Source organism: Spermophilus citellus (assembly GCF_964194105.1).
Source record: "Spermophilus citellus genome assembly, chromosome: 11".
Classification (NCBI taxonomy): domain Eukaryota; kingdom Metazoa; phylum Chordata; class Mammalia; order Rodentia; family Sciuridae; genus Spermophilus; species Spermophilus citellus.
The window spans coordinates 45010363-45023151 of NC_138192.1; the positions used below are offsets into that span (position 1 = coordinate 45010363).

Below are 12789 nucleotides of genomic sequence, written 5' to 3' on the forward strand. Positions count from 1 at the left end.
ACTTTGCCACTGAGCTACATTCCCAGTCCTTTTTACTTTATATTTTGAGATAGGGTGTCACTAAGATGCTAAGGCTGGCTTTGAACTTATGATCCTCCTGTCTCAGCCTCCTGATTCACTGGGATTACAGGCAGTCACCACCATGCACAGAAAATTGCCATCCTTTATCCATCCATCCCTTCCTTCCTTCCTTCCTTCCTTCCTTCCTTCCTTCCTTCCTTCCTTCCTTCCTTCTTTCCTCTCTCGTTTTTTGGTGCTAGGAATGGAACCCAGGACTTCACACTTGCTAAGCAAACACTCCACTACTGACCTATAGCCCAAGGTCACAATTTTTCAATTCACTTTCCCTCCCTTCCTTCCTGCCTCTCTCATCCCATTCTCCCTCCCTTTCTCCCTTTCTTCCTCCTTCCTCCTACATCTATCTTGTATATATCTACCTACCTACTACCCATCCATCCAGCCTTCTGTCATCTATCTCACTCTGTCTGTATCCCCTAAAAAGTGGAGCATTCATCTGTTAATGTCCACATTTAGAGAAGGAGCTACATACATGATGTCACTGGACATAGTAGGAAGATGAATTTAGTGCATTCCAGCCATAACAGCCTGAATTCCTTTCCAAGGCTGCTGTTTTTCCCTCTAGACTAATCCAGTGGTCCTTCAGACATAATGAATGAGCTTAGGGACTTGCAAGAGATTCAGTATCATTTGTATTTTATCGTCAAAAAGAACTGAACCCTTTGACAGAGATCAGTATGCACAGAAATAAATGCTTTCTGTAATGAAGTGTTGAAGGTGACTTATGTCAGTAATTGAGACAAACATAGTTTTTAAGGCTAGAAAGATTGCTCCCTAGGTATTTATTTGTTCTATCTTGGGTTTTGTGATGGTGAGCCAGGTCGTGTAGTTTTTGAAAGAAGGATTTGAATGAAGAGCTCCTTGAAAGACTTTACCAGTTAGATGTTTTATTCAAGATAGTTTTTTACCCTTATGAAGAAAAAAAGTGATTAGACATATGTATACAATAAATATATATGGGGTTGGTGTTTGTAGTTTGTGCTCAGGTTTATAAGTATACATGTAAGCACATCCTTAAACATGAGTATGGCATGAATTTTAAAGATTGCAAACAGAAATTGTAGCAGATTTTAGGAGAACACAAAGGAATGGAATATAGTCTTAGCATCCTCACAGTCACGTAATTCTGTCTTGCTATGAACAGTCCACCTTTTGCCCTTGGCGAATGTAATTTATTCCTCTGACTATTTGCTTCTACTTTTATGAAGTTCAATGAGTCAGCCTATGTGTGGGCTGTGTCTAATGGTCAATACTGCCTTATTTTCTGCTGTGGCATTTATGAAGCATTTTATACCCTTTTAACATGGTCAAGAAGGGCAGCCAATCTTTAGGCAGGGAAACTAATATTTTCAACATATTACCTTATTTCAATTCACTGCACACAGAACAAGTACACAGACTTTTATGTACCAAGATAGAGGTTCGCCCTAACTCTGTGTTTTGGTTTATTTGTGTGATTGCATATATGCTTAATGTAAAGGTGGGGGGCCGGACAGGATTGAGAAAGAGAGAAACGCACAGAGGATTTAGAGGAAAAAGTACAAGTTCCCCATTGTTCCATTAACTATATAAGCAGTATTAATATTATTGCTAACACTCTTTGTTTCATCTCTGTGAAGACACATGTGATGTCATGTTCATGTGATTACATGTATGAGATGATTTCTTGTGGACACTTATTCTCTGACTGTTGCTTTCCTTCCTCTCCTCCTCTTTATTTTTACTAACCTTCAGACCTGAGGTTTCCTGAGATGTATCCTTCTGGGCTTTTTTTTTTTTTCCATTCTCATTCAACAATACACACACCGGGATAGGTTTGTGCTTTTGTTTTGGCTTCTCATTTTGTTCTAATTTCTCTCAGATTGTATACTTTGTTTTGTTTACAAAAATTGGACCATATTCTATATACTTCTGCATGTGTCTTGCTTTTCAAAATGATAAAACAGGAGGTGATTCTATGTCTTATGAGAAAGTGCTATTTCATTTTGAAATTGATATCTTGTTTTCAATGTATCTGTAGTTTGTTTATTCATTTTCCTACTAATGAGCATTCAGTCTGTTTTTATGTTTTTCTCCTCTAAATTAACACATAGAGGTTAATCATTCATTTTTTTATTCATCTTTCTTCATACTGAAAATGGAGTCTGAGTTTCCCTACAAACACCATCAGCTTGCATTTTCCAAAAATTTAAAAAAACAATACAAAACAGTGCCTTTATTTTTAGAGACCACTGTCTTAATTCACTGTGTATATTTGGCAGGAATTAAAAATAATGTTGAATTAAGAATTGATGCTGCTGACATTTCTCTTTAACTTAAAAACCACACAGAGATTTATTTACACATTACTGAGTTTAGAGTCAAGGACGTGTGCCTTTCAGGTTCAGGGAGGAATTGAAGGTTATTGGAGAATAAGAAGAGTTATATGTATCAGAGAGTTAGATTATCAAGTGGAGATTGTCAAGTTCTGTCACCTCTTCCCACAGATGAGAAAATTGCAGCTCAAGAGATGAGACCACTCAGCCTAGATCACATGGCTAATATTCAGTGGAACCATGTGAGGTGAGATATATTCTATCATTTTACACACAAAGTTCTGACAATGCTTGCTTATGGCTCTAGTACTTTCCCCTTATTTTACCTCATTAATATTTAAAAGTTTTGAATAGGCATTAATTGGGTGATTTTTAAATATTTCTGGATGATATATATATTCATTTAAAAAGTATTTAGCGTTTGTTTTCTGGTATTCAACTCTACATTGCCTGAGTGTGAATGCCAGTCTGCTGTTTACAAAATAGGTAAATATAAGTCAATGACTTCATTTCCAGGGCCCTCCGTTTTTCCAGTAAAAATAGGATAATAGCAGTACTTACTTTGGAGAGCTGGTGTGAAGATTAAAAGGATTCATATGTGTCAATCACTTAGAACAGTGCATGGGGCATAATACGTGCTGGTGCAGATTTGTGATCACTGTCAGGAGCAAGAACAATATGTCAGACTCAGGTATCATGTACATTGGTCATTTTTCAATCACTGAGAGATACCAAAAATTCTGTGAAGAGACAGACATAAATTGATGCCCCACCCCTCAAAAAAGTGTGGTGAAAGCTCTGATTGATGAATAACTGGTGAGAGGATGGAGTGGGAGAGAATGGTAGGCATTAAGAGAGCAGAGTTTGCCAGGATCCATTGTATACACTCTGCTGTGATAGAGACTACATCTACTTTATGTCCACTGTTTATGCAGTGCCTGACTTGTTTCTAACACATAACTATTCATAAACATTTGGCATCTGAATTAATAAGGGGATGATAAGAATTTTTATTTTGTGTTGAATAGTTCCCAACAGGAAATATTGTGCTATGATTTTTACTTTTAACATATTTATCTTGTGAGAATAGAGAAGTTAGATTAAGAAAAACTAAATCATAGGTTCTGAAGCATTCAAGAGGCTATTTCAATAACTCAGGAGTGAGTGAATGAGGATTGAAGAAATGAAGTGAGAGTAGAGAGGAGAGAAAGTGTTCAAAAGACAGATGAGTTAGTAGAGTGAAGAGACCTTGCCCATGGACACTTTGAGATTTACAGTAAAGAAGGAATACAAAGAAAGTCTCAAAGTCCAATTTGGGCATTTAATGGACATGATTTCCATGGACTAAAATAGAGATAAAAGGTGGAAGATGCTGGTTTTAAGTTTGAACATCGTGGAGGTGGAATCACATAGCAGGCACTAGGCAAGGCCCTGGAGACCCTTACACCACGTGATGCCGTGTTGGAAAGTTCTGCCTATGGTGTGCAGCAAAATGAGGAGAAAAAGTATGGAAGACCAAAATTAGGGCAGCATCAATATCTAAGAGGTGTCAGAGTAAAGTTAAGGGAATTTGGTAAGGGGTGAACACAGAACTTGGATGGAAGAGGAGTTGGCTCCTGGTTCTAATGAGTGATTAACAGTGTCAAACTCAATGAAGCATATAACAAATTGAAAGGTATTGAATGCATTGATCATCTTTGTCAGTGAAGTTTTAGTAGAGTGGTGGGAGATAAAGTATTGTTTTAGGGGTTGAGGTCCAAATGGCTGGATGCAGGAGAAGACGTGCTAGATAGAACACTCTTTGATAGGTTGGTCATAAAGAAAGGGTTGATAAAAGCCCAATTCCGGGCATGTAGTAGACATCCAGAAATATACACCTGGGCAAGATTTCTGCAGCTTGTTATTAAATGACAAAAGAAATATACCTGTATGTTGGGGCTGGGGATGTGGCTCAAGCGGTAGCACGCTCGCCTGGCATGCGTGCGGCCCGGGTTCGATCCTCAGCACCACATACCAACAAAGATGTTGTGTCCGCCGAGAACTAAAAAAAATAAATATTAAAAATTCTCTCTCTCTCTCTCTCTCTCTCTCTCTCTCTCTCTCTCTCACTCTCTCTTTAAAAAAAAAATATACCTGTATGTTGAAGATTATAAGTCCAGTGGAGAAAGGAAATGTATTTTGTAATATATCAAAATCTTTTAGAATTCTGTTAAAAAAAAAAGAAAGAATATTTCAGCAAGTGGCCAAAACAAGCATCTCACATAGAAAATATCAGGGATAAAAGGAAAACAAAAGAGACATTTAAATTTTAACATATTTGAAAAGAGGGTCAGGACATTCAGAGCATTTATATGACAGTCTCTTTTCTCTTTAAATTAGAGAGCATCATGCTAAGGGTAAGAAAGGCAAACCAGCAAGGGAATTAAAGGTGGAGATGAATTGCTTTTGAGATAATGGTGACTGAAGTTGGTAATAGACAACTTGGATTGGCCAAAAGCACAGAGCACTCAGATGGCTGTATGTGTAAAAAGACTTGGCAGGGCAAGTTGCAGTCTCTCTTTCTCTGGAAAGATTTAGTGGTTATGAGGTAGAGAATTAATTGTCCAGTGTCCTAAGGATTGTGCATTCTAGTCTTGACTTGGTATTAAGGACTTCAAATGAACATTCTAAAAGCATTCCCAGTATTCGGTGAGATCTGAAGAGCCCCAGAAATGTAATGGAGATAGTTATTGGAATTAAGCACATCTGGAAAGTGGCTACAGGAGGGAGAATATAGGTGAAGTGGTGTGAAGACGTTGACTTGGTATTGTGAAAGGCCACACACTGTTCAGAAAACCAATCAGTTCTACATAGCGTTCAGCAGCACCAGTGGGAAGGTTTACAATGAAGACAAAACACCCACAGAGGCCTGTGTGATGGTTTCTTTTCCTGGTGATTTTATTAATCTGTCTTAAAATATTAGAAAATTTTGAATGTACTACAGGGAACATTTTATTTTTGTCTGTGCTGAGGTTTATTAACATTTACCCCTTTATATTCCAGAATATATATTCTAGTATGGTTCTGTTCATGTATATATCATATAACATATATAAATAAATATATATATATATATATATATATATATATATATATATATATATAGTAATTAACAGTGCTTCAGTAGTCACATTTTAATTCATTAGAACACAATCTCCAGACAAATAAACATTTCCACACACGTATATGTGTGTGTGTGTGTGTGTGTGTGTGTGTGTGTGTGTGTAAATTTGAATTCTCGGGTTCTTAAAAGGTGCCATGTTTACCTAGATAAGGTAGATGGCATTCTGAATGAAGTTTATACTCACCTATTAATTTGTTTGCCCATTGCTTTAGAAAAAAATTCAAACTTGTCTCTAATAGCAGCAGTGAGAAGGATCTAGGAAATGTCAAAATATGGAGGTTTTACTTCGATGTAGACACCATTGTGAAGTGACTTCTGCAACAGAGTGCTGCTGTCTCTGGGCTGATAACTTCCTTATAGGCTCTCTGTTTTTCAGCCTGCTTCTGTGTAGGAAAACCTGCCTATCTGTTTCTACCTGCAAATCTACAATATCCTGAAATAATATTTGTTCAAATAGCAAGAAGCTATTCTATATAAAAATACTCCAGCTTTCCTCACAAGAAATAGTGTTATTGCAAGCTTGGACTATTGAAAAAGTAATATTGCCTCCAAGGGGGTATGCCATCTTAATAAGACATATCTTCAACACAAGGAAAAATGTACTTTTCAAATCCTACATGCGTTATAAACCACCACTTACGAAACCTTTGTTCTAAAGTGTTGCCAGTTTTACCTGAGGCAGGCATTTTACTGCATTTAAAAGGTCTCCAAGGACGTGAAGGCATCTTAGGTGGACCTGAAGGCCCAGTAGATGTAATGAAAACTAAAGTTTTTGTTTTGTGAAGTTTTCTCAAGGCTTTTCTCCAGGGCATTGAAATGTAACTTCCATTTTCATTTTGCTAGTTTAACTTCACCACATAGTGCTGGCAAAAATTTTAGGAAGAGAAATAGCTGGTGAATATAATAAACTAAATATATATATATATATATATATATATATATATATATATATATATATATAAAATATATAATATATATGACTCTCTCCTCACTCACCTGCTGTTCTGCTGAAGGAACTAGTAGAAAATATTGTTCATGTAATTAGAGATACATGCAGACAGTCCATAAAAATGAGAGCCATGTGATCTTTGGAATATTTTACTTTTGTAACTTAGTTTTCTAGTTATCTCTAGAAAAAATATCAAGCAGGCATCCACCAATGTTTATTTAATCTTTTCTCTCCTTTCATGATTTTCTCCTATCTTGCTCAATGAGTCCAGTGTTTTGTCTAAATCAAATGGGTAAACCAGTTCACAGTAGGATGCTAGTGCCTGGCTGCATTGCTCTATGCAGGGTATTTTCTGATCATCTTGTTTCATATAAGAAACTTTGTCATCGTTTAGATATGAGGTGTGCCCCAAAAGCTCATGTGTGAGACAATGCAAGAAAATTTAGAAGTGAAATGATTGGGTTATGAGAATCTTAACCTAATCAGTGCATTAATCCCCTGGTGCAGATTAACTGTGTGGTAACTGTAGGAAAGCATGCCACCCACCCCTCTCTTCTGATCCCAGCTGCTTTCCTCTGCTACACACTTCCACCATGATATTCTGCATCACTTCCTGCTCTGAGGAATGGATTCAGCCTTTTAAGGAGTAAGACCTCTGAAACTATGTGTGCCAAATAAACATTTCCTTCTCTAAAATTGTTATTATTTCTTTTGGTCATAGCTGCAACATTTTCATCTAAAAATTTATACTTGAGCATCTACTATGTGCCAACCACCATCATAGGCCCTAGAACTATTGAAGCACACAGGCTTTTAAAGATCCCCACTGTTATGGATCTTGCATTTCAGTGGTGGGAAGACAAACACAGTTGGAGTCCAGCTCCGGCAGGGGGTCTCAGGCAGCAGAGAAACAACACAGACACAAGAGTGAAGGTGCTGAATCCCAATCTTTACTTGTGAAGTTAATCATATATACTTTTCATTTTTTGGCAGGTTCACAGTATTCTGTGGTTACAAAACAGGAATCAGTATTCAAAGAAACAAAATATTAGATAAGAATGTATCTTGGCTTATGCATAAGCAAGCATTTTTACTTTCAGTTCGCGTTTTGCTTTGAGCTGTTTCTGCTTAGTTAGCTTTTAATAATAGTTAGAAATGTCCCAGACTATTGGCCTATATCTTGACTATTCTTTCTCGATTTACTGACTAGAACCAGTGCCTCAGTTATGGCAAGTGGTTAACTTGAAAAGAGAGGCTACTAATTTTAATCAAACAAGAGTAAGAGCACCAAACCATTGTGCACAGGAACAAGAACAAGTTGCCCAGTACCAAGCACTAATCTGTCTTCTTAATATTAATTTTTCTTCTCTAGATTTTAATTTAATTTCTCAAAAACTTCCTTGACTCTTTTTCCTACAGGGGTTTTTTCATTAAATATTAACACAGCTGAATCATTGCATTTAGAGTAAACAGATTTATTCTTTAGAAGTAGTTGCATTAATTGGGAAAGTCATGTTTTTTCCATCATACTTACTGGTCATATGAGAAGTCAAAACTATACTTATTAACAGGAATACAAAAACAAACCAGCCCATTCCCAGAAACATACTGTGCTCCTCTAGAGGATGGATGCCTTGCATCATCCACCTTAGTAGGGCCTTGCCTACTAAGGTGCAGCAAAACACCATCCAGAGATTACATGGTACACATGCATTTGATCAAGTGTTAAGTGAAACAGGGTGAAGAGATATTGAGAGATTGTTGAGATTTATATATCTTTCTCAAAATCAAAGATGATTTTTTATGAAAGTCCTAAGTATCAAATAAATTTAAAAAAACTTTTCAGCCATCTAATATCAAAGTTAATATGTAAATAGTGTGATAAGAGAGAAATTGTAATGTTGAATTTGGATTATATTTGGTGCTAAGTTGAATTTGGATCATATTTGGTGCTGAAATTTTAATGAAGCATCTGATAAAATGTCTTTAATGATAAGGAGGATGAATGAGAACAAAACACTTCTCATAAACTTCTAGACCTGCCCTCTCCACCAATACAGCCATCGCTGATTCACATGGATACTGAGCACTACAAATGCAGCTAACCCATATGGATATCAACTGTAAGAAAAGATATACACTGGATTTCAAAGATTTCGGTTGACAACAGGTTGTAAAATATCAACAGTTTTATATATTGGTAGTCTGTTGAATGATGGAATTTTTGATTTAAAAAGATGTTATTAAAATTAATTTCATTTGTTTATTTTGGGTTCTTTAAATATAGCCACTGGAAATTTTTATATTTCATATGTGTGTCACATGATATTTCAAACAAAAAGTGCTGTGTGGAGCTACTGAGGCCTTAGAACAGCAGTCAACAAACATTTTCTTTGAAGAGTCAGATAGTAAATATTTCAGATATTATGAGGAGAATTTGTTTTATGAATGTTGCAGCACCATTATTTGGTGCATAAATATTGATAATTGTTATGTCTTGTTGGTGAATGGTTCCTTTTAGCAGTATATAATGTCCTTCTTTATCCCTTTTGATTAACTTAGTCTTAAAGTCGATTTTATTCGATATGAGGATGGCCATCCCTGCTTGCTTACGAGGACCGTGTGCATGGTATATTTTTTCCCATCCTTTCACCTTCAGCCTGTGTATGTCTTTTCCAATCAGATGTGTCTCCTGGAGGCAGCATATTGTTGGATTTGTTTTCTTAATCCATGATACCAGCCTATGTCGCTTTATTGGAGAGTTTAAGCCATTAACATTCAGAGTTACTGTTGATATATGGTTTGTACTTCCATCCATGTTTGATTATTTATCCTTTTTTTAAAAAATTTAGTTTGTTTCTCCATGATTATCTTTCCCCTTGCCCTGTGTCTTTACTGAGGCACTTCCTACTGATGGTTTTGGTTATTGTTTTTCATTTCTTCCTTGTGTAGTGTTTTGCTCAAAATGCTTTGCAATGCTGGTTTTCTGGCTGCAAATTCTTTTAACTTTTGTTTATCATGAAAGATTTTTATTTTGTTGTCATACCTGAAGCTTAATTTTGCTGGATACAGAATTCTTGGTTGGCATCCATTGTCTTTCAGTGTTTGAAATACATTGTTCCATGACCTTCTTGCTTTCAGTGTCTGTGATGAAAAATCGTTGTTAACCTTATTGGTTTACCCCTGAATGTAATCTGTCTCCTTTCTCTTGTAGCTTTTAATATTTTCTCTTTGTTCTGTATATTGGATATCTTCATAACAATGTGTCTTGGCATTGGTCTACTGTGATTTTGTGTGCTCGGTGTCCTGTATGCATCTTCAATTTGTATATCTGTTTCCGTTTTTATTTCTGGAAAGTTTTCTGTAATTATTTCATTCAGCAGGTTACTCATTCCCTTGGTTTGAATCTCTGTACCTTCTTCTATCCCGATGACTCGTAAGTTTGGTTTTTTTATGTTATCCCATAACTCTTGGATGTTTTTCTCGTGATTTTTTACCAGCCTTTCTGAGTTGGCTAGACTCTTTTCAAGATGATATATTTTGTCTTCATTATCTGACATTCTGGCTTCTACTTGCTCCACTCTGTTAGTGATACTCTCAATTGAGTTTTTAATTTGGTTTATCGTTGCCTTCATTTCTAGAATTATTGTTTGATTATTTTTTATAATCTCTATCTCCTGATAAAGATGCTTAACTTCTTCTTTTATCTGTTTATGTAATTCATTCTCTATGTGTTCTTTCGCTGCTTGAATTTGCTGTCTTGTATCCTCTTTAAGGTTCCATTCCATCTGTCTAAGGTGTTCCTTGAGGTCTTTATATGACCATTTTTCTGATGACTCTAGGTCCTCCTGAATATTTAGGCTGTCCTGCATTGTTTGTACTCCTTTTCTTCCTTGCTTTTTGAAGCTGCTCATGTTACTTCTTGTTCTGTTTGACTGATGAGTTACTGTTTACTCCTATAAATTTATTAGATGCTTGGGAGGAAAGGTATTAGAAGGGAAGGGAAGAAGTCACTGTAGCCGAAGGTTTCAATGAAGTTATCTCCTCCGCCGCAGTCTGATGACATCAGTTCTCTGCCATGGTGGTGTCTCTTGCAAATGGTGACAGTTCGTTTCCCTTTGCCGGGTGACCAATGCAATGGGTGGGTCCTTACTGTCTCTCCCAAGCCCCATTTCAAACCTGTGGCCACTACCTATGAAGGCTCGGTAGGCATTTACCTCCGTAGGATGAGGAGGGCTGACCAGTTGTTTCAGCCGGATGGATTAGTGCTGAGTCACAGCTGTTTGTCTGCGGGAAGCAGGCGAATGGGAGCTTGAATTCAGCCGATCTGGGCTCAGTGTGTGTTCTGAGAGGCCCAGACTGTTCGCCCCAGATCCACGTCAGCTCAGCATTGCCTAGTGATCCACAGTAAAAATATTTAATTATTTTCCTGTCTTACATTCTTTCATACCACCTTTATTAAGAACCTATATTTTCAGTGAGTTGAGAGGGTGAGGCAGGAGGACCCCAAGTAGAAATACTGCTTGTTACTTAGCAAGATTCTAAGTCAGTCAGCAAAACACTGTCTCATTTTCTGGCTTTCAGTATGCTTATTGTCCCCACTGTAGTTCTTTTCAGCTCCTGTGTAGCACAGAAACCTGGGGTTCCAGATCTACAACAGGAAACATAGAAATGGATTCAAAGAATGGCAGGCTCCAGAAACAAAAGGAACAGAAGAATTATTTCAGATATTATGAACCAAGAGAAAGAAATTTGTGGATTTATGCATGTGGCCATTTAAAGAATAGCCATTTAAAAATGTAAAAATCACCTTTATTTTGCTCATTGTGTAAAAAAAAAGATAGTGAGTCTGATTTGACTCCCAGCTGTCTCTTGCCCTATAGGGTAGTGGAAAAATAAAGGCTTCCAGTTCTGGGTTAAAAGTTTTATTTGCTTGCTTAGTCAAAAGGACATACAGCCAGACATTTAGCTTTTTATTTTTAAAATAGAGGTACAATAATTCTGTCTCTTCTGTGGTTTTGCTTTGTGGTTTTGCACAGTCAAGTGTGGTCACAAAATATTAAGTAAAAAATTCCAGAAAACAACTTATAACTTTTAAGTTGTGTGCCATTCTGCATTGGAAGATGAAATCCTGTGCCATCTATCTTTGTCCTACCTGGGATGTGTCATTATTTTGTCCCATGTATCTACACTGTATATACTACCTGCTTGAAGGCATTAAGTAGCTGGATAGAAAAAAAATGCCATATTTAGGGTTCCATACTATCTGTGGTTTCAGGTATCCACTGTGGGTCTTAGAATTTATCTCCTGTGGATGAGTAGAGACTATTGTATTAACATCTATTCCTTCAAGGACATTATAAGGATTTAGTAGGATTTGATGGAATCAGTTTATAAACAACCAGATAGTTTCTTATTTCCAGAAAAGTGTGAGTCTATCAATAAATAGACTGGTATATTGGGAAAGCACATTCTTGAGAAAAATATAAAACACACACACACCACAGATTCTTTTTAATACTTGAAAATAGGGTCATATAAATCATTAGTGAACAAAGAAGTTTATATTTTTTAATATGTATATTTGACCATCTAATGAAAATATTCAGCCCCTTAAATCTAATTGCTTCCTAAAAATGTCAGGGTGTAGTTAATGCAACAAACTCTGATGGTGAAATTTCATATATCTGAATTAGGAAATATCTTTGAATAAATGTCTTATTTGGAGTCTATCAAAACAGACCATGTAGAAAATAGCTTTAATATCTAGTACTTTGGAGATCTGCTTCTTAGTTTTTTTTTTTTTTTTGGTTTGTTTGTTTGTTTTGTTTTGTTTTCGGTAGGATAATTGTCAAATCTCTACATGCTACTAATATCCATGGTATGAAGAGGGAAAAAAACTGAAATAAAAATAACTTCCCCAAACTCTGTAAATATTTTAACTTTTTGTTTTATTAATCACAGCAACATGCAAATGAACTTGACAAGTATTTTTAACAATGCACATGAAATAATATATTCAGGAGAAAGAAAATTTTTGGTGAACACATGGGTTTCAGACACTTTGCAGAATTTCTGTGAACCTGTAGGGCTCAACAACCAATATGCATCTCCTTGAGGAATAAAACCTAGCCAATGAGACAAATTCATGACAAATTTAGAGTTAATAATATTTTCATGTTAATACTGAGTTGAACTAAAACTAACCCCCATTACCCTTATCACAAACATTTAATCATTACAGTGGTGAAAATTTAATCGTTACAGTGGTGTTTTTAATCCCC

General features: G+C 36.2%; 1 long non-coding RNA gene across 1 annotated transcript in view; it reads left to right on the forward strand.

The window, feature by feature from the left end:
- LOC308631030 overlaps positions 1-12789 on the forward strand; it is a 162529-nt gene that overhangs the window by 105085 nt on the left and 44655 nt on the right. Inside the window, exon 2 of the long non-coding RNA XR_014018096.1 lies at positions 2565-2640. This is a non-coding gene — a long non-coding RNA (uncharacterized lncRNA). The remainder of the gene's footprint in view (positions 1-2564; positions 2641-12789) is intronic.